The sequence below is a fragment of the Simochromis diagramma genome, unplaced genomic scaffold (genome assembly GCF_900408965.1).
Source record: "Simochromis diagramma unplaced genomic scaffold, fSimDia1.1 OVJJ01000677.1, whole genome shotgun sequence".
NCBI classification, from domain to species: Eukaryota; Metazoa; Chordata; class Actinopteri; order Cichliformes; family Cichlidae; genus Simochromis; species Simochromis diagramma.
In genome coordinates, this window is record NW_024387457.1 from 25209 (window position 1) to 41236 (window position 16028).

The 16028-nt window shown below is 39.9% G+C and overlaps 1 long non-coding RNA gene across 1 annotated transcript; it reads right to left on the minus strand.

The window, feature by feature from the left end:
• Positions 1 to 13520: 13520 nt before the first annotated feature.
• On the minus strand, positions 13521 to 15446 carry LOC120722849. The gene is made up of 2 exons (XR_005693622.1): positions 15325 to 15446; positions 13521 to 13722 (listed from the first exon to the last, which is right to left on the minus strand). It is a non-coding gene; the product is annotated as an uncharacterized LOC120722849 (long non-coding RNA).
• Between the last annotated feature and the right edge of the window lie 582 nt (positions 15447 to 16028).

Genomic DNA, 16028 nt, shown 5'->3' on the forward strand with positions numbered 1-16028 from the left:
GATTTCAAAAGCCTTAGTGATTATTATCCAGCATTAGTATCTGAACCTGGAATCATTTCTATGGAAACTGAATTTTATGTAAACGTTAAATTTAATCTGATGCAATCAGGTTTAAACTCATGTTCTGTTATTCACTGAAAATACAGACATTTAGAACAAACTAAGACCATCTGTGCTAGAGGAAATGTCTGCTGTGACTGCATCACTCTGCTCAGCTTTGTTGTTATTCAGCCTCTGCATGTTTACCTCTGCAGGTGAGTTTTACCTGTCAGGAGATAAATGCCATTTCAATGATAGATAAAGACAAAGAAATTGAGTAGGATTATTTCATATTCATTCCGTTTGTCTGTGTGTGTGCAGGCAACATGAGCCTGCACACATTAATTTTGTGATAAGTGATATTATTGAAAATTCTCTGTGTGTAAGTACAGTTTAGTGCTGTCTGATCATCACTCTGATTGACTGCTGTAGAAGTGAACAGTGTTACTTTGACCTTTAACCTCACTGCGCTGTGTTGTTTCCTCTTTTTCAGATCACAAAATCATCACAGCTGAGTCTGGACAGGACGTCACTCTGACATGTCAAGCTCAAGCTCACATCGTCATAGTTGTAGAGTGGAGCAGAACTGACCTGGAAGATGAAGAACTTGTCCTTTTATATCAGCATGGATGACTTGTTCCAGATTACCAGCATCCATCTTTTGAGAACCAGGTGGATCTGAAGGACAGACAGATAGCTGATGGAGACGTGTCTTTAATTCTGAAGAATGTGAGACAAGATGATGCTGGAACATATGAGTGTCATGTCATCAAGAGAGCTGGAAAACCTTTGAAGCTCATCAGCGTCATCAGTCTGAAAGTTGGTTCTCCAAGTGAGTGAGGAGTGTTCAGTGTGTTTGAGATCTTCGGCTCTTTTAGCTGCGCTGCCTTATTGCTCCTAAATAGCTCTGTTTTCACGATCACTGAGATCCTTCTATTTTAGCCTAGCTGTGAATGATCTGTATTGGTAGTGTCCTGATTCGAAATATTGAGGCAAGGAACAAACCAACACTGGCCCAGAAGAGTTCAGTCAAATGATGATTTATTGAATACACGTGTGGGTAGATATACACTGCAACTCATCAGCATAGATCTTCTCCAAACAACTCAATTCAGAATAGTTTTATTCATCTCAGGGTTCAGCCCCTTCTGCGTCACAAATGTACATAATTATGCTTAAGTTACAGTAAATCATCATGTGGCGGAGGTGTGGTCCGGCGCGCGGCTGCAGGGGTGGAGTGGTGCAGTGGGCTCAACGGGGCGGTGCTGGTAAGAACAGCTGATGGCGGTTTGGACTGATGGTGGTTTTCCTTCCCTTTATATAGTGAGGCGGAGAGGAGCGGAGGGAAAGGAAGCTGGGGAAACCGACCGCTGTCAAACGGAGTTCTGCTGTAATTCTGTGGACACTCACAATAAACGTGCATCTGATGATAACGACCTGTGTGTGGGTGTATCTGTGTCTAGCGTGTGTCACACATCACTTAAAAATAGCTAAAATAGACAGAGATGTTACTCTTTCCAGTACTTTCTTCCATACATGGTAATTAAATTCATTCTCCGAATAGCCCCTGGGGACTTTACACTTTCTTCACTCTTCTTCTGTCACTTTTTACTAGGCAAGCTCAACTGCAGGTAGAAGCTAAATGAATTCAAGGCCTTTGCTTACAAAGGTCTACATTTAAATCATATTTGTCTGTAAGCGTGAATGCTGTTTTAACCTTCCATTGCTCCAAATCACCTTACACAATAGATTGTGAAGACATCGCGCTTCACAAAGCTTGAAACCTTCAATAGACTGAGAATCAACTCTTATGAGCACAACTACTGATGTGACGTTCTGTATCGAGGCCTCGAAGCTTGTGTCGAGTAATTTAGGGGGCGTTTCCGCAATGCGCGTATTGAGGCTTGCTTCATTTATGGGAGGAGCTGAAAATGATGACGTCCGAAGCCTCGCTGTACCACGTGACTGGTTCATGAAGTGGTTCGAACTTTGCCGTGAGATATGACAGCGATATAAATCCCTCAGACTTCATTCAAAATGTAGGTGTTTGATGGAGAGTTGCGGTTAGTGAGAGTTTGGAGACAGTTTGGAGGTTCATGAGAGTGAGGAGAGAAAGTCTGGAGAGAATGGAGCCAGCTAAGAAGAGGAGGATGTCCTCCCCTGTGTGGGAACATTTTGATCTTATTCCTCCCAACAAGGTATGTAAATTTCTACAGAAGATGTATTTCCATAATACTGATGGTGCAATAAAACCTATGTTAAGCTGTCTTCACTTTTGTACAAGGTGAAGTGTTTGCTATGTGCCAGGGAGCTGGGATATAACAACAACACCTCATCCATGCTTAGGCACTACAGAGCTTTGCATGAGAATAAGGGGAACACCGATTGTGGAGCAAGACCAGGTGAGCCATCAAATGCCATGATAATATAGCATGCAGTAATGTTACTAAATGATATAACAATATTATACAGCTGTTATAAGTTACATGTGTGATATTTATATTTGTGCTTTGTCTTTATTGTCTTTCCTCAGGAGAACAATCTCAAATAGATGAAGACCTGGTCAGCATGGTGATTGAGGACTCCCAGCCATTTAGCATTGTGGAGGACAAAGGATTCAAAAGATTTGTTGAATCATTAAATCCTAGCTGTGTTCTCCCCACTAAAGGTTATAAAAGCAGTGAAAATTTAGTTTTTACAGAATAAAATGTGAACAGGCAGGACTGAGGCTCAAAGCCTCAGTGTGTAGCTCTCCATACCTCAACGTTACAAAAGCACAACCACTGTCCACACCCCAACCACACCTCACCTCACAGTAAATGATCATTTCCATTTTAAGCATTTCCAAATAATCATTTTCCATACTGCCAGCATAAATATACACAGTAAACAGCCATCACTACAATATAGATGTTTTACACACTCCTTTTGTTGTTGACATTTACAGGCTGTGTGCAAAAGGCCACACTCTTCAAATTCATGCCAACTAATATTTTTACGTCCAGTAGATGTCCTACTGGAGCAAATGAAGCTTTAAGAAGCTTTGCGCTGGGATGAACCAATTGGATGAAACGCTTCAGTGCTTCATGAAGCTTCATCTGCCCATCACTAAGCACAATATGCAAATGTGTGTATACAATGATTATGGCTGCACATGCAATAAAAATGTTAATCTGATGCCAGTAGCTGTGATAAACAGTTTAATGCAATTTAATGATAAAGTTATATTATTAATGCAGTAAAATAATCCCTTTATTCCCACTGTTAGCAGTGTTTGATTTAGTGTTTTCATAAAAGCCTATTTCTTGTGTGTATATTAGTGCTCAGAAGAACAGACATGTGGTTTAAAGCCTAGACAAAAAAAATCCTCCTCATCAACACTTTTTTGTTTGTCAGGGGACATTTGTTTTGTAATAATTGTTGTTCTTTTGATATGACTTGCAGCAGGCCATAGTTTATTTAACACAGTGGATGGTGCAGCAGAGATACTTGACTCAAAACAGGACACTGTTTCAGGGCCAGTGAATGTCACCTCTCCTCCAGCTACAGGTAGATATGAGCAGCACTTAGATGATTTTTTTGATTTTGCTCTGACAAATATTAACATTTTAGAAATTCAATTTCCTGATCCATTTTTGATCTTTTCTATCACTTTTCCCAATGTACCTGCAATTAATTCCAGATCTTTGTCTCTGTTGAAATCTCCCAATTCTTTGAATCTTTGGGCTGAAGGAAGGACAGTACTCGGTGTATAAATGCTCAATCAACAATCATTTATTTCCATACAATTCAATACTTATGAGCATTAGAACCATCATGATGGGGAGACCTGCCTGCAGAGGGTCACAGCAAGTCTCAAAATGGTGACGGGTTCCTCAGCTTTTTATACCCTCTAGTGGCCCCCACCTAGTCGTAAGAGCCTAAACATTACATTCTTTCTCTCTTACGGCGCCTAAGTTATGACCTCGGCTCCCTGTCTTTCTGCTCTTCTGAAAGGTGGGGGTATGGAATGTGGTCTGTTTCTTCTATTATCTGCTCAAGGTCCTCTGCACACAACATTCTCTTCATGATTCAGCAGTATGAAATGTCAAGAAACAGTGTAACACATTCAACAGTGTCGAGTAATACAGGTCAATCCAATAGATCTAATGATTTTCACACGCTTTTAAGTCAGAAGTATAATGCAAACTAATACTACATACTGATCACACACTCTATATTAAAGGGTATAATATGATCTACAGCAGTATCATACTTCAACTACTTTGATTACATATATAAGGTAACATATGATAACAGAATAATATCACAATTCCCCCTTTGATCTCTTTTCTTCAAAGAGATCACTTACAACATACACTCTAGTGTTGCAAGGTCCAGTTCTTCTTGGTCCTGAGGCCCTCTGTCCCCCTTTAACGGGTGAACCATATGTGGGATGACCTCTGTGTTCACGCAGTTCAGATGTGAGAAAAGTTAGATTTACAACCATAACAGTTACAGATGACACTCCCATCACTCCCCAATTCTCCCACAGCTTTATTTTGGTGCTCCAGTTTTCCACCCCCATTTTGATGCCACCTTATACCTTTCAAATGTACTTAGACTAGAACCTCTGTCTAAAGAGCTTTTAACCTTTATTTTTATTGCTGCAGCTACCAGTATCTTCCAGTTGGGTGATTCTCAGCTTCTTTCTTCGACCGGGGTTAGACCACCCTTTAGTCGTTGCACAGTTCTGGGGATTATTCTGCCCCGATTTCAAACAAAGATCTGTGTGTTTTGGGGTCACCGCCGTGTCCCCCTTTTTCGCCAAGAGCCTCTCGAACCTTGTTGGTCTGGTGTTCCTGGTTTTCGCCAACCCCTTCATGGTTATTGCTGTGTTTATGGGATCCATCTTCTCAAGGAGCCCAACCGTCATGACACTTGACCCCAGTTGCTGTCTTGGCAGTCCCTACATCTGTCTCTGCTGTGAAGGGTCCCCATATCTCTGTGTCCCCGTCTGGTGTCTGTTCCTTCCTCTGCAAGAGACAGAAAACCAAAACACCTCTCTCCCTAGCCTTGATAATCTAATATTGTTATCCATTGTTCTTCTAATGATTCAAACTTGGTTTAAAATATTATGTTCAGGACTTATTCTAATCATAATCTATGTGTGTGTAAAAGAAATCAAAAATTAATGAACCATCTCTAAGTCTAACACATTATAAGCTTAAGTCTTACCATAGCTAAATTATTAAACACAAAAATAAACTCATAGAAATTTTCATATCACCATTGTTTGATGTTCAAACTCAACTTCCACTTCCCCCTTTTTTGACACACTCCCATGTGCCAATTCACCGGAGCTAGAAGCTTAAAAGAAAAGGTTAGTGACATCATATCTCAAAAAGCATCAGAAATTCTCCTCTTCAGTCTCTCTTATCATCCTGCTCCTGCAAAAACAAAACAAAACAAAACAAAACGAAGCATCCACCCTTCTCTTGCCGGCTAGGTGAATTGTTTGTTGGCATTTACTAATCCTAAAGTTGGTGCAGTCATTGTCTCAGTATCAAGTCAGTCAAAACTTTTAGTCCGTCCATCACAGTCCAGTCACATGCATTCATTCACACACATTCATACCAGATGTTGCTGATAATGGAGTCTCCCGCGCGACCTATTCGAGAATCCATCCCCAGCAAGATGACGTCATCATTTTAAAAGGAAAACAATTCCTTGTTGTTGTTGTTTTTTTGGACCGGATTGACTCGCTGCAATCCTTTTAGACTCAGGACTTCTCATGTGATCAGTGTCCCCTATAAGTGAATTTCTCCCAAGGCAATTACAATCATGGAGAAGCACACTTTGCAACTGTTTACAGTAATAATATTTTATAGCGCTTTAAATCTCAATCTTTCAGGACTGGTTTAAAGAGCTGATTGTTAAATCATGAAATATCACCACCGGTGGATCACACCTCTCAGATGTTTTTTCCTCAGTGCACTGTAACAAAAACGAAAACAGACGTAACCAACAAAACACTAATAACAATAACACAAACTAGGGCCCGTTGCAGACATGTCCAAGCATAAAACTATCCCTCTCTCGCTTACGAGAAAGAACACAAGCCAAAGCTCACTGATAAAATCAAGCTAGCGCTAAGCCAAACCAAAAAATCAACCAGAAATTCACAGGAACGTTTTGCTTCCTGCCGGGACAATATTGTGTGGGAATGAGAACCTCAGGTGCCGTAACACCTTTTGTTCCTCCTTGAATTAAATCTCAATCACAGAAAATGCCGTACTCCGACCTAAAACTTACCCTTTTAATTCATCATTTTCCACTCTGTGCCACTGTTCCTCATCAGGGCTGTGTGAAGCACAGCAAAGAATTCAGTCAAGGCCTTGAGCCATAAACAGACATCACGCACAGACATTGTTTTCATAACCAAACCGTTTTAGACCTTATTCCTTAACTCTACATAAATGCCCTCTAGGTGACCTATAACACATTCTAAGTAATCAATGGTAATCAATGGCTCCTCATAAAAATTAAGTATTGGGATGTTTGTGTGCAGCATTTTGCATACAGTGGGGCAAAAAAGTATTTAGTCAGCCACCGATTGTGCAAGTTCCCCCACCTAAAATGATGACAGAGGTCAGTAATTTGCACCAGAGGTACACTTCAACTGTGAGAGACAGAATGTGAAAAAAAAATCCATGAATTCACATGGTAGGATTTGTAAAGAATTTATTCGTAAATCAGGGTGGAAAATAAGTATTTGGTCAATAACAAAAATACAACTCAATACTTTGTAACATAACCTTTGTTGGCAATAACAGAGGTCAAACGTTTACTATAGGTCTTTACCAGGTTTGCACACACAGAAGCTGGTATTTTGGCCCATTCCTCCATGCAGATCTTGTCGAGAGCAGTGATGTTTTGGGGCTGTCGCCGAGCAACACGGACTTTCAACTCCCGCCACAGATTTTCTATGGGGTTGAGGTCTGGAGACTGGCTAGGCCACTCCAGGACTTTCAAATGCTTCTTACGGAGCCACTCCTTTGTTGCCCGGGCGCTGTGTTTTGGATGTTTTGGATGTGGTGTCTCACTTTCATCTTTTCTGGCACACATTAATTCTTGAAAGAGTTCTGTACTATTTTTCTCTCTCAGGTGGGCATGGAGAAACCCCTTCAGTTCAAGTACAGTCAAATCGTCTTTATTGATTAACATATCTTTAAAAGTTCCAGGCCTTAATATCCTGAGCGCTCCACGAACTATCTCTGCATCAGGGAAGCCTTCTCTGCGTCGACCTCTTGCTGACCCAGGCCCGCTGGACCCACCGTCTTAGCAACCATGGATCAGTCTCGGCTCCAACTTTCAGCTCGCATCAGCTCCCGTCCTGGTCCCAGATGACATTTTTAGTAAGTAAGGAAGACACCATGTGTCTCTGTATTCCTCCAGATTGTGTCTGAGTCTGATTTATTTCACACAAACAAATGCTATATAAACACTACCATGAGCTTTCAATATATAATTCAGCAGGTTCCTCATTCACATCAATTACATTTACTTATATCCTCAGTGAAATATAGTCTCTTTACTGGTTCATTTTCTCTAATTAACATCTTCTTTCATAACAGTTACTTTCCTTACTCATATCAATAAACACATCATATTGTCTTCTACAGTGTCTTACTGTCAGTTTTGGCCGGCGATCATAGGTTCTGTCCAATAATATGACGCAAGACTGGAGTATAAGACATCCATGGATTGGCACTTTATTAATGAAGGAACATGATAGGAGCACAAGAACACTAACTATAACTAAACAAAATGGCTTCCTTTTGGGGTGGCTGTAGCTCAGGTGGCAGAGCAGGTCAGCCACTAATCAGAAGGTCGGTGGTTCGATCCCAGGCTGCCTCCTGGCTGCATGCCAAATATCCTTGGGCAAGATACTAACCCCATGTTTGCCTACTGGTGGTGGTCAGAGGGCCCGGTGGCGCCTGTGTCCGGCAGCCTTGCCTCTGTCAGTGCGCCCCAGGGCAGCTGTGGCTACAATGTAGCTTGCCATTGCCTGTGTGTGTGAATGGGTGAATGACTGACTGTAGTGTAAAGCGCTTTGGGGTCCTATGGACTAGAAAAGCGCTATACAAATGCAGGCCATTTACCATTTTTATACTCTTCCGGAATAGCCCAAGTATGGGGGTTAACTAATCAAAATGAAAACATAACCCTCCACACACACAAACATGCAATAACATTAAAGCACATCACAAACATATACATATTTCCAACACGTACTATAAACAAACCAATAACATAAGCTTCACCCATTACTATATAAATCAAAACCCTCTTTATCCATACTCCCTAACCTGACACACTGGTCTGCTCCAACAGCCCTTAAACAGGTGATTAAGCTGCTTTCACTCTTATGCTCCACATCCTGCAAGAAGCAACCAGGACAGGTGAGTACCTTATTTAGGTTACTCACAAATGATTAACTGTAAACAGCTTTAACCTTGGCTCTTCTGTGACACAGGTAGGATGGCCAGTCCCACTGTCTCTTCACCTTTACAAGCTGTCATTTTAGTTGTATGTCACATAAACCCAATAAAAGACTCCATAAGAACTAAAGTGTTTTTTCTTTATCACACTATTTTAAATTCCCAATCCAACAATTAATCACTAACAATACCAACCAGATAATGGAACCCCTGGTCTCCATTAAAAACAGCAAAACAGTAAATATGTGACTAGGGATGGATACCGGTATCCGGTGCCATGATGGCACCGGTTCTGACATAAACGGTAGTAACCAGACCGAAAAGCAGCGCACATTTCGGTGCTTTTTTTTCCTGAGCTGTGATACACTTTAGATTCTAGCCAATCATTTTATGTTTCCGAGGATAGTAGGCGGGCCCCGGTACGTACATTCTTTTAGATCAGAGCTACAGATTAAAAATGCCCAAGGCGAAGCGGTCAAAAGTCTGGCTGTACGTCACAGCAAAAGATGCAAACTCAGCGGAAGTGTGACGAATTGGTACGAACCATACAGAGTGGAGAAGGCCGTTTTTGTCTTTGGACTCTGCAGACAAGGGAATCTGCCAGTAAGTGTTGGTTAAATCCAGCATCATAAAATAAGACAAGCAGTGTTTAACCAGTCCAGGTCAACTCAGGCATTGGACAAGCATCAAACCATGAGACCTTGTTCAATTTCTGATAATCATCACCAATGTTCCCTCTAAACTGCACGTGTGCTCAATTGCGCACTGCTGGCACAGTCTCTGTGCAGAAAAAATCCGTGTTGCACATAAAATAAAATTCTAACCGGAATTGAAATGAAAGTAAATACATTAACAATTCTGTTTTGCAGTGTTAGTCAGTAAGTGACTGGCTGCTCCAGTATGGGATTAGAACAATGGCACCTCATCCCATAGTCCAGCCAATCACGTGATTCAAATTCGTATATGCGCAGCTAATCAACGTCGTTGACAGGCTATGACAGCGTCCTTATGTGCCGACACCGGTGTTTTAGCTAGCAAAGTGGCGTGGTTAATGTAGAGTGAAGCCACGTTAATGACAACGGGTACAACCATTGGAGATGTGAGCAGGACAGATGGAACAAGTGACGTAAAAAGAGTGGACTTTATACCAGTTTTCAAATTGTGTTGATAGGCCACATAAAAAACAGAGTTGTGATTTAAAAAAAATCCACTGTTTGGTTTTCTTCCAGAATATTGTTGTTTATATTTACTGGGGGAAGAAATGGTAAAAACGGCATTTTATAAAGAAAATGTTATAAAGCACTCTCCGCCTGTGAGCAAAGACAAAACCAAAACACCCCACCCTTTCCCATTGGTCAAAAAATGTACCATGCCGACCAATCAAAACATGGCATTTGGTTGTTAAGAAACGGAAGTTGTTAAGAAGAGGAAAATTTAGGCGTGACGGCAGTGTTTTGAGATGTGAGAGATTTGCAACGTTTAGCGCAAATCTTGTATAGTTAGTGTGTAGTGTAGTCAATAGTTTTGTTGTGTGTGTCAGAACAATGAGGCGGCTGCTAAATGTTAAAGGGGTGATACATCTCCTGTTGTCAGGCCTGCAGGTATCAGGCTTTTGATGTTCTCCTTTATCTCATAGTGGACAGAAATTATTTTTTGGAGAGGCACAAATCATTTGTGTGGCATCAGATTTGATGCAGAACACCTGATTGTTCTGTAAATAGTTTGAAATGTTTGTTTAAAAAAAATCCCTTAGCAGCATTTTTAGGTAAACAGCTGCAAAAATCTTTGTTGTTTGCAATACTCAGTAACTTTTTTGAAAAAGTAACTATATAATTAATTGCCCAGCATTGGTCTTTATATATTGTATTTTGCAGAGAGAGTTACAAAGTTTCAAAGTGGTGCTCCATGAGAGTCCTGTAGACGAGCAGCAGCACGATCCTGCATTGCAACTGCAAATCGCCAACAGCATGTTTTTAAGAAAAATCAAACAAATTTTCCTTCAAGATCATTCTAGAGTTTTTAATTAGCTGCAGGATCCTTCTTCAGTGTGAGTGGAGAACAGCCAAGTCGCCTCCTGTGATAAACCTCCACATGTACCACTGAAAACAGTTAAATTAGTTTGAATCGGAAATAATGGGTCAAGACTACTTGTTCTGAGACCATTTCTTTATTTTTCACACCAAACTGTTTAATAAGATAAACTCTACACAGACTTCATCAAATATAACTAACACTTTAACATTATCAGGATTTCATAATACAAACTTCAAATTAACAAGAAAACAGCTGCAGAACATGTGGATCAAAATTCATTAAAAAACAACATGTGGACTTCAAGGACTAAATACACTAAAGTGAAAGGAGGAGGAAAAATAGAGGTTTAACAGAATTTGAATTAAGTAAAAGTAGTCACCTGTGATCTTTAAAATGGTTCTGATGTGTGCTGCTGTTTTTAACTTTCAACATTTCTTTGCTGCCACTGCGAATAAGATTGTGTTCTTTGCCTAATTGAATAAAGGTTACACTGACTCACTGCTCCATCTTCTTGTACAAACTGGCATTACATGGAAGTACAGCCCAAAACCAGTTCAGCTTGAGTTTCTTTTTTTCTGGACATAAAGTCACAGCAGGTGTTGTTTCAAAGCTGGTGGACAGATTTAGTTCATTTTGGAGGTTTTAAGGGCAACTGCTGTGAAAATATTTGTAGTTTTGGGAGAAAATGATTTAAGAGAAGATTTTACCTCAGCAAAAGGTTAAATATGAATGAAGAATTGAAATTTAACAGAGGTAACACATTAAATGAATACATTAAAAAAAGTTAATTTTGGAAACACTAAGAAAGTTCAAATGAAAGAAATTGAAATATATATCCATATCTGCAATTCTGATACATTATTAGTTTGGTAAAAAAAAGACATTCCTATAACTTTAATAATACAGTAACAAGTACAACTACTAAACACTACTGTGTCCTAAGGGAACAAAGATCAAAATATAACAAGGAAAACATTTTAGAGAATTAAAATCCCTCAAAGGAAAAATAATAAACTTGATATACATATCTATACATGCAGCTTCCTAAATGTAACATTCAGGATTATTCACTGCAGGTCCAGAAATCAGAGCTACCTCATCAGATCCAAGTGTGGCATCAGCTGACACTCTTTACAGGAGATTCCATCTGAACTCTGTGGAGCCTGATCTCAAGGTTTTTAAGTCTGACCCTGAAACCAGAAGAGGATCTTTCTCTCTCTTCAGATTCATTCTGATCCAGTGATTTCAGTCCTGCATGATCGGGCTGATGTTTGCACAGAGCAGATAATGAAGTGAATGTTTTTGCACATAGGTAACAGTGAAACAGTTTATTTACAGCGTGGGATCGTTTGTGTTCGGAGTATGAACTGAGATTCCTGAAGCTCTTGTCACACTGGTCACAGCTGAAGTTCACTTCCATGTGTGTTCGTTCATGTTTGTTACGATGACCTGATCGTGAGAAGCTTTTGTCACAGTGTCTGCACTTGTATGGTGTCCCTCCTGCAGTGGTGAAGGACGACCCACACTGGTCACAGATGTGCTTTTTGACCACACTGTGGAAGAGGTCATGTATTTTTAATGTACTTGGTGTGTGGAAGCCCCTCCCACATTCTTTGTAGTAGTTCATTTTGTCTCCAGTGTGGCTACGTTGATGTGGTTTTAGGTCACGTTCGTGATTGGAGGTTTTTCCACAAAAGTTAAAGAGAAACGCTTTCCCACCACCACAGTGACGACAGGGTTGAGAAATGGATCAGTGTGCTTCGCTCTACTTCTAAACAAAGACATTGTAAGTCAGGGAATTCCTTCAACATTTTTATCCTGAACGTCGCCTGAAATAAAAAGCATCTCTGCCAACAGACTTTTTCCAAACAATCAGGTTAAAATTACAAGATAAAAAATCAATACATCCTCACAGTAACTGCACTTCTAGAGTTACTTTCTGGAGTGGATCTGTTGGTGCTTTTTCAGCTGATTTGGAGCTTTAAAAGTCTTCTCACACAGGTCACATTTATAAGGTCTCTCCTCAGTGTGTTGTTGTAACTGTGAATCTGTTGTAAACAGTTTCCCACACTGATCACAGCAGGAAACATCAATTCCAGTGTGAATCCGTAAGTGGATATTTCGGTAATGTTTGTCACTGAAACTGTTTCCACAAAAGTCGCAGCTGTACACGTTAATTCCAGAGTGGGTAACTAGATGCCTCTGTAAGTCGCTATTTAGAGCAAAAACCTTACCACACAACTCACAGTTGTGTGCTTTAAATCCACTGTGGATGAGTTGGTGTTTTTTTAAGCTTCCAGCCTGGGTAAAATACTTTCCACACAACTCACAGTTGTAAGGTTTAAATCCACTGTGGATGAGTTGGTGTCTTTTTAAGTTTCCACCGTCGGTAAAAGACTTTCCACACAAGTCACAGCTGTACGCTTTAACTCCACTGTGGATGAGTTTGTGTGTTTTTAAGTTTACAGCCTGGGTAAAAGACTTTCCACACAACTCACAGCTGTAAGGTTTAAATCCACTGTGGATGAGTTGGTGTCTTTTTAAGTTTCCACCCTCGGTAAAAGACTTTCCACACAAGTCACAGCTGTACGGCTTTAACTCCACTGTGGATGAGTTGGTGTCTTTTTAAGCTTACAGCCTGGGTAAAAGACTTTCCACAGAAGTCACAGCTGTAAGGTTTAAATCCACTGTGGATGAGTTGGTGTTTTTTCAAGTGTCCAGCCAGGGTAAAAGACTTTCCACACAAGTCACAGCTGTAAGGTTTAACTCCACTGTGGATGACTTGGTGTCTTCTTAAGTCTCCAGCCTGGGTAAAAGACTTTCCACAGAAGTCACAGCTGTAAGGTTTAACTCCACTGTGGATGACTTGGTGTCTTTTTAAGTTTCCACCCCCGGTAAAAGACTTTCCACACAAGTCACAGCTGTATGGTTTAACTCCACTGTGGATGAGTTGGTGAGTTTTTAAGTGTCCAGCCCGGGTAAAAGACTTTCCACACAAGTCACAGCTGTACGCTTTAACTTCACTGTGGATGAGTTGATGTCTTTTTAAGTCTCCAGCCCGGGTAAAAGACTTTCCACACTCATCACAGCTGTAGGTTTTCTCTCCTTTTCTTCTGTGAGGTTTGTCGGCCTCCTGAGAGCGCTGACTTCTCGCTCCATGTTGGTCCTGCAGTGACAGAGATACAAACAGAGGCAGTGAGTGAAATGCAGTCGTGGAACAAACTGAAACTCCCTCCATTAGTGGAATCAATCATGTCAACAAACACATTGTTGGTGTGTTTCCACCACCTTCTGGTGGCAGTATCACATTACAATGATGTGCTACAATGAGAGTTGTAATGAAAATGACATTATTGAAGAAATATTGATCAGCAGAGAAAATCCTTTACGCATAAGAAATTTCAAGTTCAACTGATGATATTGTTGTTTCAAGGTGTGCTTATAAAATATGATCTTTGTATTTTCTTGTAACTTCTGTGGTTTTCGGTTGTGAATGTAGATTCTGTATATATGGAGTAGCCCAGGATCCAAAAGATAAAGCTGCTGTTAACATGTTTTTAAAAACACACCAGCTGTGCACACAGTTTCAGTAATATTGTAACTAGGGATGCAACGATACCCATTTGATACGACCAACTGATACGATACCGATACTTGGATCTGAGTACTTGCAGATATTGAGTACAAAAACCGATACTTCAACCACACACAAGTTAAACTTAACCAGTAGTAAAGAAACGACCCCAGACAACTCTTTAACACAAACGAAACGTTTACTGAACACATCACAACACTTCCCTTTTTTAAATTCAAATAATATTCCAATTCCTTAACCAAATGAAATACACTGTACTGTATAAATGAAATAATTCCCTTTCAAATTATATTACACAACCCAACTTATGTTATTACCTTTTGGTAAGTGACTCACTAATATACACTCCAAAACACGTTATATAAATCCACTAAACACACAATATTCACACATGGGCCCCACACACACTCACATTCACACTTGTTGCAGGCCTGTTTGCTGCTCACGCCAGACGATGGAGAAAAATCCTCTTCTCCCCAGTAAGAGCACAAAAGTCTGACTTACAGTTCCGTTGCTCGGTAGGTCGCCGTTCACCAGTCCCACACTAAATCCACTCCACAGTGGTGCGACCATTGAAACAAAAAGTCACTTCACCCACACTCTGTTGCGAAGCTCTCACACGGTTAGCTTTCTAGTCACACACTCTTTTGTGCTAGTTAACCTCAGTAAAACTAGCCGAGTCTCTCACTTTGGTTCAGCTAACCTCGTGCATCTCTCTATGCCGTTCTCTTCTCCTCCTCCATTGCAACAGATACAAAGGTCCCGTTTTATGATACCTTCACGGGCCTCCAGAAAATTAGAACTCTGAACAATATTTAAACTCCATTCAGAGTTACATACCATAAAATAATACTTTATGATTAACATAACAGTTTGATTGCTCTAGTTACCTGTATTTACCTTGTGACATATTACAGGGCAAATTACATTCTGGGTACAGTTACATCACATAACATCAACTGTGAACACCTTATGTTACCGTGGCGTTTAAGTCCATGGGAATTATGAGTATCTACTCCCAAATTCCCATCCGGGCTACATTATTATCGGTTCATGGTATCGCTTAACTTTTACAAGTATGAGTAAACACACATTTTACAGTATCGCCCCCGATACCCGATACCAGTATCGGTATCAGTGCATCCCTAATTGTAAATGTGATATTTTTCTCACCTTTTGTGTTGAAGTCATTGATTGTTTCCTCTGTAGTGGCTGAGCTGAATCCAAATGGATGAAATTGTTCCTCCGTTGCACCACCAGACTCTTCTCCTCCTGTTAATCACCTGGGGGACACACACACACAGCAGGATTTGTAAAAAAAATAAAATAAAATAAAATATATATATATACACATATATATATATGTACATATATATATATGTATACATATATATATGTACATATACACATATATATATACACATATATATACACATATATATATACACATATATAGAATACAATATACACATATATATATAGACATATACACAATATATATACAGCCTATAATAGATACATATATATACACAAGACACAACGATGGGGGTTATATATATATACAACACACAGGTGTGGTGTATATAATAATACACACACACGTGTGGGTATATAGATATATAAACACACAAACAAACACGTGTATATCTATAAATATATATAACCAGACACACGTGTAGATCTTATATAATATAGATATAATAATATAAGCGATATATATATACACACTACATATAAGATACTAGAAATATATAGTAGGATGGCCACGATATGCGTATCCGATAATTGAACGGTCGATACAGTGCTTGCGGTTCGGTACGCATATAAGTATCGAACAATACCAACATTTGTAATTTATTTCAATCAATTTTCCTCTA